The following is a 20,464-nucleotide window of genomic DNA, read 5'->3' as shown; positions in this document are numbered from 1 at the left end:
ATATCCCAATTCTTTCTGCACGCATCGGCGCCCGGCCTCGAAACTCGGCAACAGCGCAAGCTCACCCCCCCCCCCCCCTCATCCTCCTCCTATTCTAAAACGGACGGGTTTCCTTCAACGCTTCATTTGCATGTAGACAAAGAAACTCCGCGCTCTGCGGACAATAAACGCGGGTTTTTTTTTTCTCCTCATTTGCATGACTGCGCAGTTCGAGACAACCGCGGGGCCGGCTGCACGCGTAGTCGGATCGCTCAGTGACTGCCCCGACCAGGAAGGAGTCAACGGGTTGAACGTCACTTGAGCGCACTTATAAGACACCACCCATACAACTCACCGAGGCCTGAATAACGCTCACAACCTTATCCAACGTCGAACAGGTGTGGCGAAGTATCTATCGCGCAGCATGGCGTGACGAAAGCGTGAAATAGATGCGGGCCTCTGCTCGCCGTCGTCATTAAATTCTGTGTGCTCTCGGTCAACTTTGTGACGTCACAGCTCGGAGCGTTGAGAACTGCTTACGCATGCGTTTCGATGGCCGCCATCATTACATATACCGCGGACCCTTTACTAACCCGCAGGATCGATCCGTCACACGTATACATGCGCGTAAACCTGTTGCTCGTAAAACCTGCCGGAGATAGGTTAACCGTTCGCAACAGGATGGTTGGTGGTTCGTTACGCGCACCTGACGCGACCCACTGAGTCTCAGACTTATAACATGCGCCACGTGCATGAATCTGTATCTTCGTGTTGGTATGTGACTGACCTCAATAAATGGGAAGATCGACAGACGTTGGCTGATACTCTTGCCCGCCTCGACAGCCAACCGCTGCTGGAGGACTTTATATTGGGCCCTTTATATTAGGAGTGTCAAAGTGGAAGAAAGCGTTTGTGTGTGCCATGTGGTAAGCCGGTCACGCGGTAGAGACAGAGAGGGCATGGGAAAGCTTAGAAGGGCGTGACCGGCTCTCCACACTTCACATACACTTTTTTTTTTTTTTTTCACTTTGGCACTCCTAATGCTAACGCATAAAAAAAAGAAAGAAAGAAAACCTCCCTGTGTCTGCGTTGTGTGTGTATTGCCTTTGTTCAGGGCCGTAATCGTCCACTCCCGCCATCATACGCAGCCTGACTTTCTACGTTAAACGTTACCGCGAGTCCATCAAACTTCATCGAGACAGGGAGCCTTCACCGCGCCTTCTAAGACATCTTTCTTTTCAACTCTCGGCCCTTCTTTCGCTCAGTGACCGATGTTTTGCCTCCACTCCCTAAGCTCGTTTTCTTTCCTCGCCACTATCGGGCTTGAGCTGCATACGCGCAGCAGTACTCCGGTAGCTTCTCGTGTATGCGAAGCAAGTGTGTGTGTGTGTGTGTGTTTTTCGGCAGGAAGTGTACCAGCTCTACTCAACATAAAGCGCTCTCTGCACAGCCATAGACAAGTACAAACACGCACGCTCAAACATGCCGTGCTCATACCTTGCTAAGAGTCAATATAGCCCACTGAAGAGCTCGTGAAACAGCCTTTAACCCCGCTAAAATCCTACGCGTATCGATCGCGCTTTTGAGCGTTCCCTGCCAGGCTCTGTAATTGCTACGGTTCGTTTTGTTTTTCTTGTTTTTCTTTTCTTTTTCGGCCCGGATGGGCATGCCTTCTTAGTATATAAAGAAAACCTGAGCCGCGCAGGAACTTTCAAGTGCCGAGCCACTATTAGGTTGTCTGACCATGCTAGCCGCCTCCTAAAATTGACACTACGGGCTTCTTTGGGAACCGCACATTCTTTCGAGCCGTAGCTTGGAAGAAACCGCTGCATTCTGCGAGATGATTGAGTGAGTGAGTGAGTGAGTGAGTGAGTGAGTGAGTGAGTGAGTGAGTGAGTGAGTGAGTGAGTGAGTGAGTGAGTGAGTGAGTGAGTGAGTGAGTGAGTGAGTGAGTGAGTGAGTGAGTGAGTGAGTGAGTGAGTGAGTGAGATCCGCGCGCCTTGTTGTCACATCTGGGACTCACCCTCCGCAGGGGAATGAAAGGAGGCCTATACATAGAGTGTGCTTACACAGGTAAGCAGAATGCCCTATAAACGTGTTGCATTTGTTTGTCTGCATTTGTAATATGTTATCCGTAATGCGTAGAACGTATAAGCGTTTATCTTTTAGAGTCACTTAATGAGAACTAGGGGAAGGGAAACGCTGCAGGGGACGGCGGAGGCTGCTCTCCATTTTCTCCAATGATAATCAATCTTTCCCCACCAATTGAAAGAAAATCGTGTTCGGAAACAATACTTCACAAGTCTCAACGTATTGCTATATCGCGCCCCTTTCACGTGCCAAAAACCGCTTTAAATTTTCGTGGCACTTCCTTGAGTTGCACCATGCATGTATTCGTGCTTGCACATTGGAGCATCGGTGGGGAGGTCCCGCTTTGCGCCCAACAAAGTCACTCTCAGCTTTTTTCAGAGACACTAGCTCAACAGACACATCTACCTGATCGCTACTGTCTGTGCTTGTGCATGTCGTATGCGTGTATACCTCATATGTATGAATGCGTCATTGAATATCTCAGCTTCGTCATATGGTGTAGCATGCTAGGCGTGTGGGCCATAGTACCTTCAGACCATCTTCATAGCATTCATTGAACCTTCGTAGCATTCCACCTTCACCTCACCTTCACTTCACCTTCACATAGCCTTCCACCTTCACCTTCATTCGACCTTCATAACCACCGCCTTCGTAGCATTCATTAAAGAAGGGCTCTCCGATGCATCGCTAGAGGTCTGAGCGACACCGTTGTGGAACTCTCCGGGCTCATTTTTACCACCTGTGGTTTCGCTAACTTGCACGCAAATCGGGATGCACAGGCGCCTTTGCATCCCGCAATGGAATGCAAAGAAATTCAAATCCTCCATCGGAATGCCTTCGCTAAACGAACGCGCGACCTCGGGCTCAACAGAAGGACGCCTTTGCCACTCAGCCATGGCATGTCGCGTGTAATCAATAGAATAGAAATGTTGCGACATTAACGTGGTGAGCGTTTATGCGTGTTAAGCTATAAGTTAGGTTATATGTTAGTATTCTTAAAGGCGAAAAAAAAAAAATCGAATGTGTCCGTTTCAAAGCGCTTTTGTTCTCCGGTTTTTGCTTTCTTTCGCTGCAATGGCACTCGAAGGAGGGAGCATCGTCGGAAGTTTCGATTAATCGATAGATATCGGTCGAGACTTAGCCCCGTATTCAGGGATGCATCGTAAATTGAAGCTCATGCTTGACTTGAACTAGATGACGCCTGCAGGCATGAACGTTCCCAGGACGCTCACTACGTTTACTTCGGTGCGTTCATTTAATCAAGTCCAACGTGGGCTTCAGTTTAAGATGCATTTCCGAATACGGAGGTTATAGTCACCGTTCTCAAGATTTCCTGTATTTCGCCTCCGTGCTCGTGACCAACAAGCCCGGCACGGGGAATATTGATTACGGAGTAGCGAAAGCGTGGGAAACCCGGAGGGTTATTAACGCATGTGTGTCGGTGCCCCCTACGCGGTTCAAGCGGCGATAATTATTGAGGAACCCCTGTGTCTATACGCCCGCACGATGTCGGTGTCTAAAGCCTAGCTCGCGTCACAGACGCTCACGCATGCAAACACCTTTTCTTCTTTTTTTTTTTTTACGGACGTAACTTTTTGATTGATTTCATTTAATTTCATTTTGATTTACGATAGCATTGTAAAACTATCGTAGAAGACATTCGAAATGCTTTAAGGTATCTTGACTCGCTCATGCCACCCTGACACCAACACTTCTCGACACAATGCCATATAATAGCAGAAGCGTACAAAAGACAGATTTGTTGAATACAGTACCCAAATGTTACAAAGGTAAACATATTTGTAGGTTTCTGATATCCGAAATTAGTAGTACAAAGCTAAAGACCCTTTGCCCTGGCAGTAGTATAATAAGTTAATAACCACTTAGAGGAGGAGAAAAAAAATTGTCCGAGCGAAATACGCTGAATATTCAATGCAGAATACTCGTAATAGAAAATATATACTTAGACTTACAAGGAAAAATAATAGGTTGATTTAACCTACCGAAGTGTCACAGCGGGCTACAAGAGATTCAATGGTGAACCGCTCTGGATTAAATTTTATCTGCCAGGGTTCTTCAACGCGCGCCCAGTACACGAACGCTCTCGCATTCTGCCTCCGTGGGAATGCTGCCGCCACAGTCGGGAATCGAACCCTGAACCTTGTGCTCGGGAGCTAAAGGACTTACAAAGATAGTATCCACATGTGGTTTAATTACAGATACCGTTGAAAAGAGCTGCTTGCCGAACATTTCGTTAAGACGAGCCGAATCGTAACGTGTCCTTCCTACGACATATCTGGATAAAGGAGAGGGATGAAACGGCTGCTTGCAGCGAGATTTTCTTTGCCCCTCTCAAATTCTGAGAGCAGTATTTCCTTCGATATTTAGATAAAAGGAAAAAAAAGAAAGGAAAGAAGCAGCAACGTCTCACGCGTATACTGATGCAACGCCCACTGAACATTCTTAGCTACAGAGTTTCTGCACCGGCACGCAGAGTGTCCGAACGGATATAAAATTCAGAAAACACCGCTCTTCGCACGGGACCGATGCGTTTCGTCCTTTGTTCGCAAAACGACACACGAAGAGAAGGGACGAAGCGTTTTCGGGTAAGACACGGGTGAACGGTGTCGAAGACGTGCTCGTAAAATGACTGCGCAGTTCGCTCTCTAACCTCCGATCGATGTATGTGCCTTTTGGTATGCGCCTGGGAACGTGTGTTCCTTGGAGGAGTCGAAGAAACGGGAGTTTTAAAGCTCGATCGACGAACGCCTTCCGTTCACGTCATAAACGGCAGCTCCTAGATCCCACTTTTCCTTTCCGGGTCCCTCGTTTCTTCGCTTCCTACGCGTTTTTTTTATTATTTATTTATTCTGACCCTAAAGCTATAGGCAGCTCAAAGTTTGGATCACTTCTAACGCCAAGGGCACATTGTACCGGTAACGCTCTGCCATATTTCTTTCGCGGATACAGAAAGAGGGTCGTTTTCTTCGCGATGCTTTGAAGTCGAGTGGTGAAGTGTGGCATACGGTAGGAAACGTGTTAAAAGGGTTTGGTGCGTGCAAGCACACGCTGATGGAAAGTGCGTTCGCTTGAGGATGGAGGTGGCAGGCCAGGGAAGAGGCAGGATGTTCAAAGGATAAGTTTGGTGCGAGCGAATGGATTCAGATGAAAATCGCGAGAAAAAAAGAAAGGAAAGACGCTGCGCATAGGCGAAGAAACGATTGTGACGACGCCATGAAGCGTCCTCTGCTGTAATATTGATCGCTTGTCGCGACGGCATTGCTGAAATACGTGCGTGATCGTATCGTTTGCAGCGAAATACGGGATAAACGTGGATCGCCGTTCCTTAATCGTCACCCTGAATGACGATATAGATGGAAGCGCGCCATTTTTCTTTTTCGATCTTCGACTGGTGCTTGCAGGGCTTGTGACAACTGCACACATCTTGTACTAGTGCAGTTCTCGCCCGTACGGAACACACAGACGGACGAACAGATGTGGAGAAGCGTTACCCATTCAGCGAAAACGCACAGACGAGCCACAAGAAATGTCACTCTTGGGCGGACGCCTTCTCCCTGAGCACTTCTGACGTGGCAAATGTCTTGTTCTTCCACGCCGTTTTAAGACGAAAGGTGACCGAGCTTACGAGCTTGGCGTTATTTGTTGCCGCCTACGATGGGGGCCATTCCCGTGTGCTCCCCTAGCAAGTAAATATTTAAGAAACGAACGAAGGTAACTTTCGCGAGCGAGCGCATCAGATACGAAAAGACACATGACCGAGGCCGCGCGTTTTACTTGTGTCTAGTCGGCGAATGACTGGCCCACGCTGGGGTGACGTCGTACTTTTCTGCTTCGTATACGTATACGGTCGCGTTGTTGTTAAAAGCAGAGATGGAAAAGAGCGAGAGACGAAGAGAAAGAGTACGTTTGCTGGCTCGTATATCATCTGTGCCGCGTCTATAGCTGCTTGGACAGCGCGGCCCTGTATTGCGTTGAAGCCTCGTTTCAGGAAGCGTGGAGAGTTTGTCTACGTGAATCATGGTGCGTTTGCGAGTGGGGCACTTATTCCCGCGACAGCGCAGCAAGTTGGTGAGGGCCCGCTGAGATTCAACAGCGTGGGGACTCTGCAAACAAGTCGGCTTCTTGTTGTTGCTTGCTCAGCGTACATTTGTTCCTTTCGACCTGCTTTCTGTTTTTTTCTTGTCTTCTTTTTTTCTTTTCCTCGAATCTGTTCACCATTCGCTGAGTAGTGCTGTATGTTTTCTAATCTCGTTTTCTCTCTCATAGTTTTTTTTCTCTTCCACTATGCTGTTGGTATAAGTGATAAAATTCTGTGAGAGCACTCGTGGTCGCGTATAGACTAGATTTGGAAGCAAAGTGCTAGTGCTGTATTTAGCTATTTGAACAAAAAATGAAGTGCATCTTTCTGTGCACGCTATGGTTTGAAAAGTGGGAAAGAGAGCAGCACCACCCCCCTCTCTCTCTCACACACACACGCACGCACACACACGATTGCGTAATGTGCTTACGTATCAGCCGATAGCGCTCTGGTGTAGCCTAGCGCTTGGAGGTGATTCGGGAGAAACAGAGAGAGATACATTCTTTAAGGTGGGCTGAAGATGGGCCATACGCCTGTGCTACTGCAGTTGACAAAACTGATGCATGAAAATGGCTGAATCTTACACATTGCACGCGCGCGCGCGCACGCACGCACGCAGGCAGGCACACACACGCACACACACACGCACACACACACACACACACACACACACACACACACACACACACACACACACACACACACACACACACACACACGCACAACATGCGCGAGTAACAAGTACAAGCACACACGGTGCTAGATGAGCGCGTCGTACCACTGGCAATAATAGCTTTAACAGTCCTTTAGCGGTGCATAAATGTAGTTCAAAATTGGAGGATGCTTAAGCTTCGCCTTTAAGAGTGGAACGCGATAGCGTTATCGGGCTCTGTTCGCATCGCATTTTTCTTTATGAGTAGGCTTCACTGCAACACACAACGTGGGAAAGCCAGCTTATAAAGACCAAGCTTACACTGATCCCCTTAAAGTCGGCTTCACTTTTAAACACGAATGCATTGCCGGGAAGAACTTTTTACAAGAGCAATTTAAGCCGTCTTGTATCAAAATGTGAAGGCCCTAGGACCTTTTTTTTATTATTTTAATTATTTTTTGCTGTTGCCCCGAGGCGCGCGCGTGTCCAAAATTTAAAAGGCTTGGTTTTCAACATTCCCCTCAATGTTGCCTAGAACCAAAGTACAGCCAAACGCCATCATAATTGGAGGATGCTCAAGCTTCGCCTTTAAGAATGGAACGCGATAGCATTCAAAGATCCCTGGCTGCTTATCAGGCTTTTTTCTCGTATATTCAAATTACAACCCGACGCTATCACGCCTGTATGTTGTGGTTAAGTCGTACTTTACTATTTTTCTGACGGATTTTACTTTGAGAAACTCATTTTTTGTTCACTAACGCCTTGCGCCACGCGCAGGGCCTGTGGGGTCGGGGTGCATCGGCATGATGGGTTTCGGCATGATCATTTCGGGCTTAACGCCGAAGCCGACACCGACGCCGGAATTTCTTCGACACGGGGCCCTTAACGCCATCGCGTTAATACTAGAAGCATTGGGGCGTCTTAAAGCCAGTAGCTGTCGTTGAGTCAGCATGCCTATTCAAGCGTAATGCTCATTATTCGTTATTTGTCCTCGGCCCTCTTGACCCAGTTTGATGGTCCACCGCTTTCAAGTGCATGGTGTCTCGAACGCCGAAGCGCCCCGACGCGTGCGCAGATGTGTTAAGACGCTGAACTACGTATCTTCTCGGCGGTGAGTTAGGCTTAAACGAACACTCGTAACCCGAGCTCCCCGGCTGCAGCTAGAGTGGGTTCGCGGAGTCAATCTCGTTCCGCCCCCGCGCTCTCCCTTGTCTGGCAAAATGTTGCGCTTGGTGCGGTGTGAGGAAAGCAACATCGCGTTAGAGCAATCGTATAAACGAAGGCGCCGCGCGTCTTCGTCCTTGCATTATTCTTTTAACATGCTTCCGTTCTTCTCTAAAGAGCGTTGGCGGCTGCTCTGCACGTGTATCTTCGAGCCTACAGGCGTCAACACTTCCACTGTCGTCTCCGAACCGCGTCGCTGTCTAAGTCGCACCTCCGCATGTTTATGTTGCACGGCGGCGCCTCAATTGCCGCTACTTTCTCTCGCTGTGGCAGTAATTGAGATCAGAGCTGGAAGGCAGGGGGGGGCATCGCTGAATTTAAGCGATATCTTGTTTTTATGATTATTATTGCGTGTCTGTTCACATACACCTTCACGCTCTAAGGGTTCGTTTCGCGGCCACTTGAGAGGCGCGCACTTTCGGTGTGGGCATACCGTGTTCAACGACTCGGGAGAGACCCAGCGACCGGCCGGTTTCCTTGCAGAAGGGCGTGTGCCGCGATCTCGGCGACTTCGGGCGACCGCCAAGGTCCCGTAGTTCACGCCGCGCGGAGCATTTAACGGCTCCCAACGTCGGCGATACATCAGCTTTAGGGCGTTACTATACGTCGGGGTTGCGCGCTTGCGCATTTCAGGAGCTTCGTTTCCTGTTGCCAGTTGCGTGCACTGCCTCGGAATCCTCGGTCCCCAGGCCGCACCGCGTTGCAGGATTCGCCGTGAAAGTCTAGACATCCAGAGGGGCTTTATACGCTTCCCTCTACTTGGCTTCGAAGTGCACGGGGTGATACAGGATTCCCGATAGGATTCCCGGTAGGATTCCCGGGATTCCTTTAAAGGCCGCTTACGCGAATCCCTGTAGGAATACCGGATTCTTGTAAGGGACACCTTTTGCCGCGGGACGGCGTAGCACTTTTTTACAGCATACCGTTGCAAAATAATACCTTTTTAGACGCTACGAAAGCGCTTTCAGCCTTCCTCAGAGCCTCAATCAGACACTCTATTATATTTTACTTTGTGTGCTTGGGTATGTTGTATGGGGGTGTTCTATGTATAAATGCGTCATTTCAAATGTCAGCCTCGTGACCTCGTCATCTGTAGCAGCGTGCTAGGGATACGGCCAGGCAAACATCTCAACATCTAATTATAATATGTTTCTCTCTCTCTCTCTCTCACTCATCATATTATGACGGTTCGCTTCCTGTATGAGGTTTGTGTGACTTCTGTGTTACTTTTGTGTGGAACAACTGACCTGTGTCTGTCCATCCCTGCCTGTTAAAAGCAGCGCGCACGTTCGCTTACACACGCGCCCTTCATTTCTCAAGCACTTGTAATTGCGGTGGAGCTATAGGTCGCCGTTGCGAGGCGTTTCAATGACCGGAACTATTTTAACACGAAAGTGTTTTATTCCGGGGTCCACCAAGACTTCACTGACGTATTTCCGTCACGGAAATACGTCATAGAACATAATACAAAGAAAGAAACCAGAAGAAAAAGTTCCACAAACATGCAAAATTTGGAAATCGAACCCACGACCTCTCGGTCCGCGACGATAGATCGCCGAGCGTTTAACCCATTGCGCCACAAACGCATTTGCAGAGAGCTACACAGACGCGCCTTATATATCTAACACTCCTCCGTGTACCCGCGCTCTTGCTCGGGGCGGTGCCGCCGCCTACGAGCAGAAAAGAGAAGTACTGCATTATGACACTAAAGCCCGGGATACATGGAGCGAACTTTCTCGACGAACTTCACGCGTCAAGTAACGACGCGGCGACACGACGCAGGATGTTTGCTGTGTTGCAATACATGCGGCGAACGCCGCCGCGCGTTGGCCGCCGTGTTGGCGGCGGTCCCGGCCGCCCGCTTCGAACTGAATTTGGCGTTGTCCTTGTAGAATTCACTTAGTTGGAAGCAAATGACTGCGTAAACGGCTTTCGCTTAGTCTCAGGCCGCTTCGACGACAGAGTATTATGGATAACCTTGAGTAGTTTTCGAGATCGCTTCTCGTTTCGAACGCGTCTAAGCCTAGCGAAAGAAATATCCGATGCCAGCGCCATCTATCGGGGAAGTCTGGAGATAGGCATGACGACAGCATGTGGCCTCTGAGATCAGAAGATTTCTGTTGAAGGTTATTGTAGAGAGCTTGCACTGCTTGTCTGTTTCCTCGCAGATCAGCGGATATGGGATGTACAAATACAACGCGATTCCTGAGAGATCATACTAGGAACTACTCAATCGGTGCAGAGACATGCAGACACGGCAACACCAACGCGATTGCAGACGACGCGAAAAGGCGCGCGCGCGCGAAACACCAGCATGCATTGCGACCGGAACTAGTGCCTCCTGATTGGCTGTCGTCCACCGCTGCGCGCTAGACGCTTCCGGCGGCGGCGTTCGCCCGACGAAAATGTTTGGACAGGCAGATCGGCTGCGGACGGCAAATTTCTTGACGCCGGCCGTCGGACGTTCGCCGCCCGACGAAGTTCTTCGCTCGGACGCCGGTTATTCGCTCCATGTATTCCGGCCTTAACGCGCACCGACAGTGAACGCTTCGGTGGTCTCAGCACTACGACGCCTCGATGCCAGCATTCGAAGGGACGCTGGCATCAAGAAGCACTACCAACGCCACCTAGGTGGCGTTCACCGTACTCAGCACAGCGCAGCGTGGCCTCCGCAATTAGCTCTGAAAATGTTTCTGAAGTTGATCGCGCAGGCTGCAATTACGACGCGCTGTACGCGCTGATTTGACTCGGTGACGATTCAGTTACGTGCTTTGTCTTGCGCGTTGTATTAGTGTGTCAGTTACGTGCTTCGTCTTTCGCGTTGTGCTAGCGTGTGCAGCGTAGTGCAGCTTCCATATTCACGACGGTTGCTCATGGTCATCGACGTTGGTAGTCGTGATGGAGGAGACGTGCCACCAGGCGTCCGAGAAAATTGACCGCACTATTGCGCGTGGCGGAGCTAGCGAGAGGCGTCTTGCATTCTGTCGTTCGCTGCGTCGACCACGTCGACGGCGCGAGTGCGGCGCCATCACCGCGGAGACGGCGGCGTCCGCGTGCGTGGTGGCTCTGTGTTTATCTCGTCTCGAGATCGTGCTCACGCGTGCGGGTTGCACGAGATAAGACAAGCTATGGGCACCGCAGGCTTCTATATAGTGGTGTGACCCGACGTTTCGCTGCACGCGAGCGCGCGACCCCCTGTGGGCGGCCTCGAACTGCTTCGACTTCCATTGTGAGCGGTGTGTTAAGTGGGCACGTGCCTGATTTCGTGCGCCGATTCTAGATGCGCGCGCACGAGCCTTGTGTGTGTGTGTGTGTGTGTGTGTGTGTGGTGTGTGTGTGTGTGTGTGTGTGTGTGGTGTGTGTGTGTGTGTGTGTGTGTGTGTGTGTGTGTGTGGTGTGTGTGTGTGTGTGTGTGTGTGTGTGTGTGTGTGTGTGTGTGTGTGTGTGTGTGTGTGTGTGTGTGTGTGTGTGTGTGTGTGTGTGTGTGTGTGTGTGTGTGTGTACGTACCTGGCACGCTTTATTTTTTTTTTTTTTCGAGGCAAGAAACGACTCCATTATCGACCCTGTGATGGGGTTGATTTCGTGCGTTAATGGCCGCTCTATTGCTCTGTCGTAGTGTACGGCCGATTAAGGTCGTGCGAGGCGTCGGTCGAAACGTAGGCGCCTCTCTTTGTTTTCCTTTTTTTTAATTAGCCTTCGTGGGCGGTTTTATTAATCCGTGATACACCAGCCGCTGTATGCTGTCGCATGGCGCTTTTCTTTGAGTGACAGGACTGCAAAAAACAATTTAGTGTGTGTGTGTGTGTGTGTGTGTGTGTGTGTGTGTGTGTGTGTGTGTGTGTGTGTGTGTGTGTGTGTGTGTGTGTGTGTGTGTGTGTGTGTGTGTGTGTGTGTGTGTGTGTGTGTGTGTGCTTGCGTGTGGTGTGTGTGTGTGCTTGCGTGTGCGTGTGTGTGTGTGTGTGCGTGCGCGCGTGCGTGCGTGCGTGCGTGCGTGCGTGCGCGCGCTTACCAGGTAGTTACAGTCGAATCCGGATATATCGAATCTGCTGGGGATCACAAAAAAGTTCGATATAGAGGCGATTCGATATATAAAATAACAATGTTTATAAAAAAATTCAGGGGGGGGGGGGGGGGGCTTTTTCTGCTGTTCGTTATACACAATAATTCGGTATATGTGGGTCTCATATATCCGGGTTAGACTGTATTAGCGTCTTACTCTCTTTAGAATCTAACATCCTACTATATTCAACGGTGTCACCACTATTACAACCGAGTGCAACTAGGTCACTATACACCACGGTATTATTTACTCGTGCCAGTTTTGATGCATCTGTAGCGCCCATTTCGAAAGCGTTTTCTCATATATTTCGCTTACACATACAGCGGCCATAAAGCACATGACCTGACGATCTATCTTTCGTGTGGAAAGCCTCCATACAAAACGTAAGGGTATCTCTGATGAAATAACACGATACGCCCAAGATCAAAAGTCGCGCAGCACACACACAAGACCTTCCCTTTCGGCCGAGTGCATGCATTCGCTGCCTTCTTTTGATAGTATCGAGTTATGTGTTCCATGCTGGTGGTTGTATGCGTCACCTTTCATCCTTGATATAGAATCATGTATCCCAGGCCTGCAGCCCCGGCAATGAAATACGGACAAGTAGGACAAGACACCACGGGCACTTACCAACTTTCGTTAAAGCCGTCTCTCTCACTCACTTCTTCGCACAGCAAAGTGTAAAGAAGCACTTAACGACTGTAAACTCTTCAGCATAAAATTTTTCCCGCCTTTGCGGTGAAACACGACCACTTTCAAAACCGTACCGGTGGCTGGCGCCGAGACGCTGTGCTGACGGGTGAGGCCTCGCAAGTATAACACGGTGCAACTCGCTGCATCAGATTCTCATTTTTGCTTTTTCTCGTTTCGGGCTCTGTTCAGAGACCTGATTCTTTGAAACGCGAAAAAGTAAAAAAAAAATAAAATAAGCAAGAAAAAAAATGGAGAACGAGTTCTTGACCTCAACTGGATGGTAATTCGTTGACCGCGGCGCGCATCACATTCAGACGGGGCGCAGCAACGACCAGGTTTCGCGCGCCTTGTCCACCTGTATACCGCGTCTCGCTGCCTCATCGCGCCGCGAGCTATGTGCCTTCCCTCCGGAGCCATCATCATCTGAAGATCGTGGAAGACAGGCCCTGGTGCGGGGGGCCATCATTGAGATAGTGAGAGAGCGAGGGAGACGGACTCGGCTCGCGTGCCGGTCGTTTCAACAATTGCGCAACGGCGCCGGGAATGGTGCGCACGCATGCTCATCTCTCTCTCTATCTACAACGTTGCGCGCATTCAGTTCTGCGGCATGCCGCGCGTCGGAAAACCTCGGCGCCCGCGACGTCATCTGGAGGAGAAAACGCTCGCCGCACGTTCCTGCGCGGACGTCGTGTTGAGGGCGCGCAGCAAGGAGGCTCCGTTTACCTGTCTTTCTATTCTCATTTTTCCTTCGTTCGTTCACGTGACTTGCGCGCAGTATACGTTTTCGACTGGCTTGCACTATGCTCCCTGCTTCCTCGTTTTTTCTTTCTATTTATCTTCCTTTCAGTTCCTTCAACTACTGTTCTCGTCGAGCTCACGTGTGTAAAGCGGAGTTGGCGGGGACGTACGAACGATCTTTGGGATTCGGTGCTGTCGAAAGGCCACGGGAAAAACGTTCGCGCTCGTACAATCGTGTACTACGTGCAGGCGCCCGCGCGAGCGAGCGTTTGTTGTCGCAGAGTTTCAGGTTTGTGATCTTTCGCTCCTTCTCTCCTCCCCCTACCTTCCTGACTCTCTCTCTCTCTCTCTCTTGAGTTATGCTGTCTCATCTGTCCTTTCTGTTGTTACTCCGCGTTCGAGTCTCCAGCCGCATACATACTTTCTTGTTTCTTGTATTCCTCGACGGTGCGTTTACGGCGGCTCCCTGGATCCCTCCGGAAGCGGGCACGCGTTCATCCCGACCAGGGATCTATATAGCTACGGACTCCTGCGTGCGGGGTCCAAGTGACTCGCTTGTCCTCTCCGCGGCACCTCGGCGGTGAAAGCGGCGCTTCTGTGGAGAGACGGCCAGATAGTGTCGTGAACTCGGAAATAATAGAGAGCTTTAGATTAGGCGACGCAAGCGGCTTGAGAGCGCAAGAACTAGGGGCCACGGTACTGCGCATGCGCAGAACACTACGTCAATATCAGCGCAGGCGCAGACCGGTGGCCCCTAGCTCTCGCGTAGGCAGGCCGCGCATGCGCAGCACATTACATCAGTGTCTGCGCATGCGCAGACCCGTGGCCCTAGCTCTAGCCTAGGCAAGCCGCGCATGCGTAAAACAACGTTGGTGTCTGCGCATGCGCAGTACCATGGTCTTTCAATACTTATTGAAAGACTCTTAGCCATACTTACTGAAGGACCCTGGTAGTACCGTGGCCCCTAGCTCTTGCGTACGCAAGCCGCTTGCGCGTCCGCTAATCTAAATCTCTCTAATGTTAAGCGCGCTGATCGTGGCTCGCCGGCCATCTGGACTCCGTTTCACGATCTATTTGCGATGCAATACTGCGAGATGCGTGAGCCAATCAGAGGAGCCAGCGTGCAGGTGGTGTCAGTCCGCGTCTCCGCCCATATATAAAGGAAATCACGCGTTACAGGCAGTTTTTTTTTATGACGTTAGTAAAATAGGCAAACGTTTACGTGGCGCCTGACTATACAAATCAACATGTCCGCAATATAACCGACGCCAAATCACGTGACTACGTTCTCTTGCGTATTACGCGACGCACGCGAAATACGTGATGGCGTTTTATCACGACTCGTAGCTTTCGCTGCAGCGCAAGTTGATTTTGAGAAGGAGTGTGTAGTACGCTTGCGATTACAGAAAAAAGCTGTTCTGCAATAGGATGGGCGAGCTGGTATAACTGCATCTCGTAACAACAGCGCAAACATGCAGCACACAAAGACGTTGAAGGCCGCTCGTGACATGCGCGGCGAGACAGCGCAAGTGGTTGCGAGTCAGCGCTTGTCCCGTGGCCTTCTATACGTCTTTATGTTGTTACAAAAACGCAGAAAGCTGTTGCTTTTGTAGTGAGGTCAATTAAAACAATGTGTGAAGAAGCTTGCACTGTGCGGCGACGACATTGACTAGAGGAAGGTTTAGAGGAGGTGTGCGATTCCTCTCACAATAGTTAATAACCCTGTAGGAGGCGTTGGAAATGAAGTAATTATGTGTTGTGCTTTAAAGCTATTGCGGTATTTTCGAATGACGAATGTGAACTATAGCTTATGTATATAGTTTGTAGCTAATAAGTATATATATCGGTAACGGCTTTAAGATGAGTAAGAAAGTTTCACCGCATGTGTATAGCACTGCAATAAATAAAATTTAATGTATACGAAGTTATTAACTATAATTTAAACCCCTGTAATGTCGTGAGCAACCATAAGAGAAAACCTGTATATTTTTTTCCCCTTTAGTGCAAGGATTATTCTTCAGGCTTCGAATCTTACATGTTATATGCATATAATATACGAGTTTAGCTGATACTTTTCGCCTTGTACAGTTCGTCTCACTGATTATTATTATTATTATTATTATTATCATCATCATCATCATCATCATTATCACTGTTATTATTATGTGTTATTATATTTAGCGACTACGGTCTGCTAAAGCTATTTTGGCGTCCCCTTTCATATAACTCGAGAGGGGGCTTTTTTTACGTCTCATTGATGAAGGCATGGGTCAGCAAGGGCATTGCTGTCTAATTGCTGCATGTGTGCACGATCGCGCCAATTGCACTTCGAATGAGAATAAGTTCAGGCGTGTTGTTGTGCGCGTGCCTTATCAGTTCAGTTTAATTCAGTTACACGTCCTTGACTGCTTGAATAATTTCAAGCTGAAGTATAATGTTCGCTCTTCATCAAGCCACCAGCCGAATCTGTTTTCGTAATTAAATTACGGAGCTCCTTCGTAATTCTACACGCTTGCATTGCCAGCCCCGTCACCGTGCGGCTAGTGCCGATCGTCATGCATCTCAGCGGCAAGGAATCGAACCCTAAACCTTGTGCACAAACACGGAAAGCCAGAGCCGCTTCGTCGATCTTTTCTGACAGATATGTAATATATTGTTCGTATGACCGCATGTACAACCAGGAGAAAGCGAGTGTTTTCTTTTTCTCATTCACCCTGTTTTTCGAGAAACAAGTATTAGAAACAATGCCGGGGCTAGTGTATTCTGGTCGAGGCTGTTCGTTACAGAAACGGTAAGTTTACACGTTAGAGAAGACAACTCACATGTGTGCTTTCAAACATACTACTACTACTACTACTACTACTACTACTACTACTACTACTACTACTACTACTACTACTACTACTACTACTACTACTACTAACTTAACAATTTTTTCGTGGACTCCTGAAGTCTTCCTCGGCCACGTAGAAAGTAAAAACGACCGAATGTAGAAGGAACAAGAAAACTTCAGCAAAGGGATAACAAAACAGAAAATAAAACGGACACAAATCGACAACATACCCACTTACGTGATAGCGTATAACATTACAGGCTTTCTACATTTCAACGATTTTATCGTGTCTGTTGTGGGTCCCCTACTCTCCGGTCGGCGGTTACGTTTCCCACTATAGTAAAACGGAGAGTTTCAGATAGTCGTCTATATCTCTACTTTCCTGTCACTTTACCTTCCCCTCCCCTCTCTCTCCAGCGTAGGGTAGCAAACGGGACCTTCCCCTCTGGTTAACCCGCCTGTCTTTCCCCTTTCTTCTGTCTCTCTCTCTCTCAGCTAGTCCTCGTTGATAATACTCTTCACGGGCGGTTATTTTTCAAAAGGTCGCCGTTTGAAAGGCTATACGTCGCCGTCGAGGAGCACACTTCGCGTTACTAATCACACCATTGTCTTCGCCGGACAGTTAAACGTTGCCCCCCTAAACGTCCACTCCTCTCGCTCTGCTCTCGTATCACCCCGCCGGCCATCGTGTTGGTTGGGCCGCGCCGCCTGTCTCACAGCGTTCTTTCGCGTCGCCCGCCGTCTCGCCCTTTCTCTCTCCCCTACGACTTCAAGAAGAAGAAGAAGAAAGAGGGCGAGGGACCGAAAATGTTGCCGAGTGAGTTGCGGCCGCGCTCGCGCTGGCGTCGTCGGCCGTCGCGAGACGCTCACCACCGGCGCTCCGGCTTTTCCCCTCGTGCCGGCCGGTCAGCAACAGCCAACCCCTCGTGCGCTGCAACAGCAGCAGCAACACAGGCCGCCACCAAAGCCGGCTGGGCTGGCTTCTTAGCTGGCTGGCCGGATCGCCCGCCCGCCCGCTTGCTCGCTCGCTTTCTTCTTGTCTCGAGCGAGGCGCGCCTGCGTGAGTGTTTGTGTGTGCGCGAAGTCTTGAAGCTCGGAACGAAGAAACACCGCGCGGGCGTCTTCAGAACGGCGTATAGCCGGTTCAACGACGAAGGTTCCCTGCAGACCGGCGTCGTCTGCTCATCCGTCTGTTCATCTGCTCCTCTGTTCAGGCTGCTCGTCTGTTTGTTGTCTGCTGCTCTCAGTTACCGTGCTGGGGCCGCTCCACTCAACTTGCACCGGTGTCTTCGCTCCTCCGAGTCCTTGCTATATTGGATATACGTGCTTTCCTGCGTGGTTTTGCCGGCCGTCGCTGTTTACCGCCGGGACGAACGAAGACGACGACGCGGTTGAGTTCTTCGACTGCTGCCGCAACACCTACCTACCACTCTCTTTCTTGGGGCAGAGGATCGTTATTGGTGCCCGACTGACCGTCGCTGCCTTCGAACGCGTGAGTGGGCACGACTTCTTTCTGATTTTCACTCTCTTTTTGGGAAGACTTTCGCCCTGGCTTCCCAGTCCTTCTTTCATCCGTTCCGTGGTTAAAGCCGCGTCTTATTGTTTGCCTGGAACTTTCCTGAAATCTCCGCGGACGGTGTACAGTGCGTACAGAGGGAACGAAACGCGTTGCTGCCATCAACAACACTATTGTTGGCGTTTATATTTTCATTGAAGGCATGTCGCCATCAAGCGCGGGTCGCCTTGTCTTTGTTCTTTTTGCAAATACAGAAATGGAGGAACAAACAAGATAAACCGTGCTTGTCCTGTCCTTGTACCTTGTTTTTGTTCCGCAGCTTGCCGTAACGAAAAGCCAGTTTCATTGTTTTCGTCTGCAATATACGTTTTTTTTTTTTTTTTCTCATTGTGAGAGCGCTTGCTTATCGAGTAACGCTCGCATATACGGCGCAAACACTGTGGTCTGAGTGACAGTTTTCTTCAAGGAAGTGAAACCGCCGTCTTTTGTAGCGCGGGAAACGTGTTTGCGTCACGTGTGGATGATCTATTGATTCTATACGTTACCTTAGTGATCCGAGCGACAAACCATTTAGACAATCCGTTATCGACATAGTGTTACGGCTTTCTCGACGGGATTAAGTGACTCCTTTATTTTTGATCTCTCTAATTTGGTTTACTGGCCGACGTTGCAGGTAATTTTGGTATTTGCTTCGAACCTCTCCATACGGTATTCCAAATGACGAAGTCGTCATCACTGATGTGTGCATGTTAGTACTGTATAACTTCATGGTTATCACGCATTGGTGTAGTTTGTGTGTCATAATAGCTATCTCAATTTTAGTAACCTCTTTTCGAGAGCACACTACTGAGAAGGAGACGTAGATTACAATCAGACCGAAATCATCTTCGAAAGTATAATATCGGGTACACTACTCTCATATGTTAGCGGGCTTCCTGCATAACGTCTCGTTGTAAGGTTGGCCCAGCCGACGCTGTTATTGTTTACAGAGGCAGCAAGCGGACGATGCCGTCATGCATGTTCGTCGGTGTTTGTACTTTGGAATAAACCAGTTGAAAACCAGTACTGCCGGTCCCCTCTGGCTGCGACCACATTGCTCGCTATATAAGCGGCTTCGCGGAGGTTCCCCCCCAAAAAAGAAGGCTTGCAGATGCTGTCGCCATCACCCAGCGAGCGAACAAGCGTGTCTGTTAACGCGATCTGCAGCAGTAGCGTTCGCGATTTCCCCATTAGCACATGCATAGCGTCCTGTTCTTACGACGGCAACAGTAGCAGAAAGAAACCTGGCACGTTGTTTACACCGTCCCGTTTGCCGCGGACATCATTAATTTCGCAGCTTGCCGTAGTACGGTCCGTTGGTGAATGGAAGCTCTCGGCGCGAGTGACCTGGACATTTGCGCGAGTGACCTGGACGCGAGTGTCCTGGACAGTCGATGCACGACATTTTGCTGCTGAGCGCGAGGTCGTGGGCTCGAGTGCCCAAGCGGCCACATTGCGACGGGGTCCGAACACAGAAACGCTCGTCTGCTTAAACGTAGGTGCATGCTTGTTAAAAAGCGCGTTAAAAAAGCAGCAGCAAGAAACTTTTGACTTGAAGTATACGGAAACTCTTGGAACATTAGTCCGGTATTAGGAGCGCAAGATACCGCTTTCTGTCATTCTCTTGCTCGAATTCAATACGTTAAACGAAAGAAGATACACGACCTATGAAGGTTTTATTGGGATATATTGCGTGTTCATGTTGTCCAAGATCTTAACCATATCTGAAGGAAACACTGGTATGCACATTTTAGGGAAACTAGGCTGTGCTGCGTAGAGAAGACATGGCACTGCCTGAACAATCCGGCTCCGTCAACCATGTATTCTGGATCTTGCAGCAAGGGCGTCTGTGTGCGCGACCATTTGCTTTGTCGGCTGTCGTCCTTAAAGCTTCTGTTTGTACGCGTGGCCATTTTCTTTCTGGACTGTCCTGCAAACACTTCTGCGTGTGCAGTGTGGACCTTTTGTCGTATGTTTATGTCTGCTTGTGGGTTTTTGAAGGCGCTCTGTTTTCACGTCTCTCGCCATGTCGCTGTCGCGAGCTGCTGCCGCTTGTTATTTTTATATCTTCTGTTAACAGTCTATTAGCTTTATCTTTATCAGGTGCGTCTGTGGAATTTTGGACCCATTCGAAGGCCCTAGTTCTCGATATCGTTGTTCCTACGGGAGCAAGTATTTTCATTTACATGGCAGGAGAGAGAAGAGTATAGTGGGGCAAAACGAAGGCGAACATTTACTTATACGTGAATTTCTTGCCGAAATATTTTCTCTTATGCATTCCGCCTGTGCGCAGCAAATGTTTATATAAACTTACTAGTTTGAGACTTTGGTTTGTAGCGGCTTGTTTCGGGCCGCGTCTGCGTGTGTGTGTGCGTTTATTATTATTATTATTATTATTATTATTATTATTATTATTATTATTATTATTATTTGGTGGCGGCGGCGATGTCCACCGACAGCTGCCCAGCGGAGCAACATTAGCACCATGCCGTCCTGCTGTACCCGGTATAGCTTGGAACTTAATCTTTCTAGCTCGCGC

At 49.4% G+C, this 20,464-nt stretch overlaps 1 protein-coding gene across 3 annotated transcripts in view; it reads left to right on the top strand.

Annotated features, from left to right (window-relative positions):
• LOC119461145 (uncharacterized) overlaps positions 1-20,464 on the top strand; it is a 494,611-nt gene that overhangs the window by 258,375 nt on the left and 215,772 nt on the right. Inside the window, exon 1 of one of the 3 annotated variants that reach the window (XM_049671792.1) lies at positions 17,365-17,862. The exons of the other annotated variants lie outside the window; for them this stretch is intronic. The gene's annotated coding sequence lies outside the window, so the exon portion shown is untranslated. Of the gene's footprint in view, positions 1-17,364; positions 17,863-20,464 lie in introns of those variants that run through there. 3 annotated transcript variants of the gene reach the window in all.

Source organism: Dermacentor silvarum, chromosome 8 (assembly GCF_013339745.2).
Source record: "Dermacentor silvarum isolate Dsil-2018 chromosome 8, BIME_Dsil_1.4, whole genome shotgun sequence".
Taxonomy (NCBI): Eukaryota; Metazoa; Arthropoda; class Arachnida; order Ixodida; family Ixodidae; genus Dermacentor; species Dermacentor silvarum.
The sequence above is the reverse complement of the archived record's forward strand: the minus strand, read 5'-3'. Positions and strand labels throughout refer to the sequence as shown.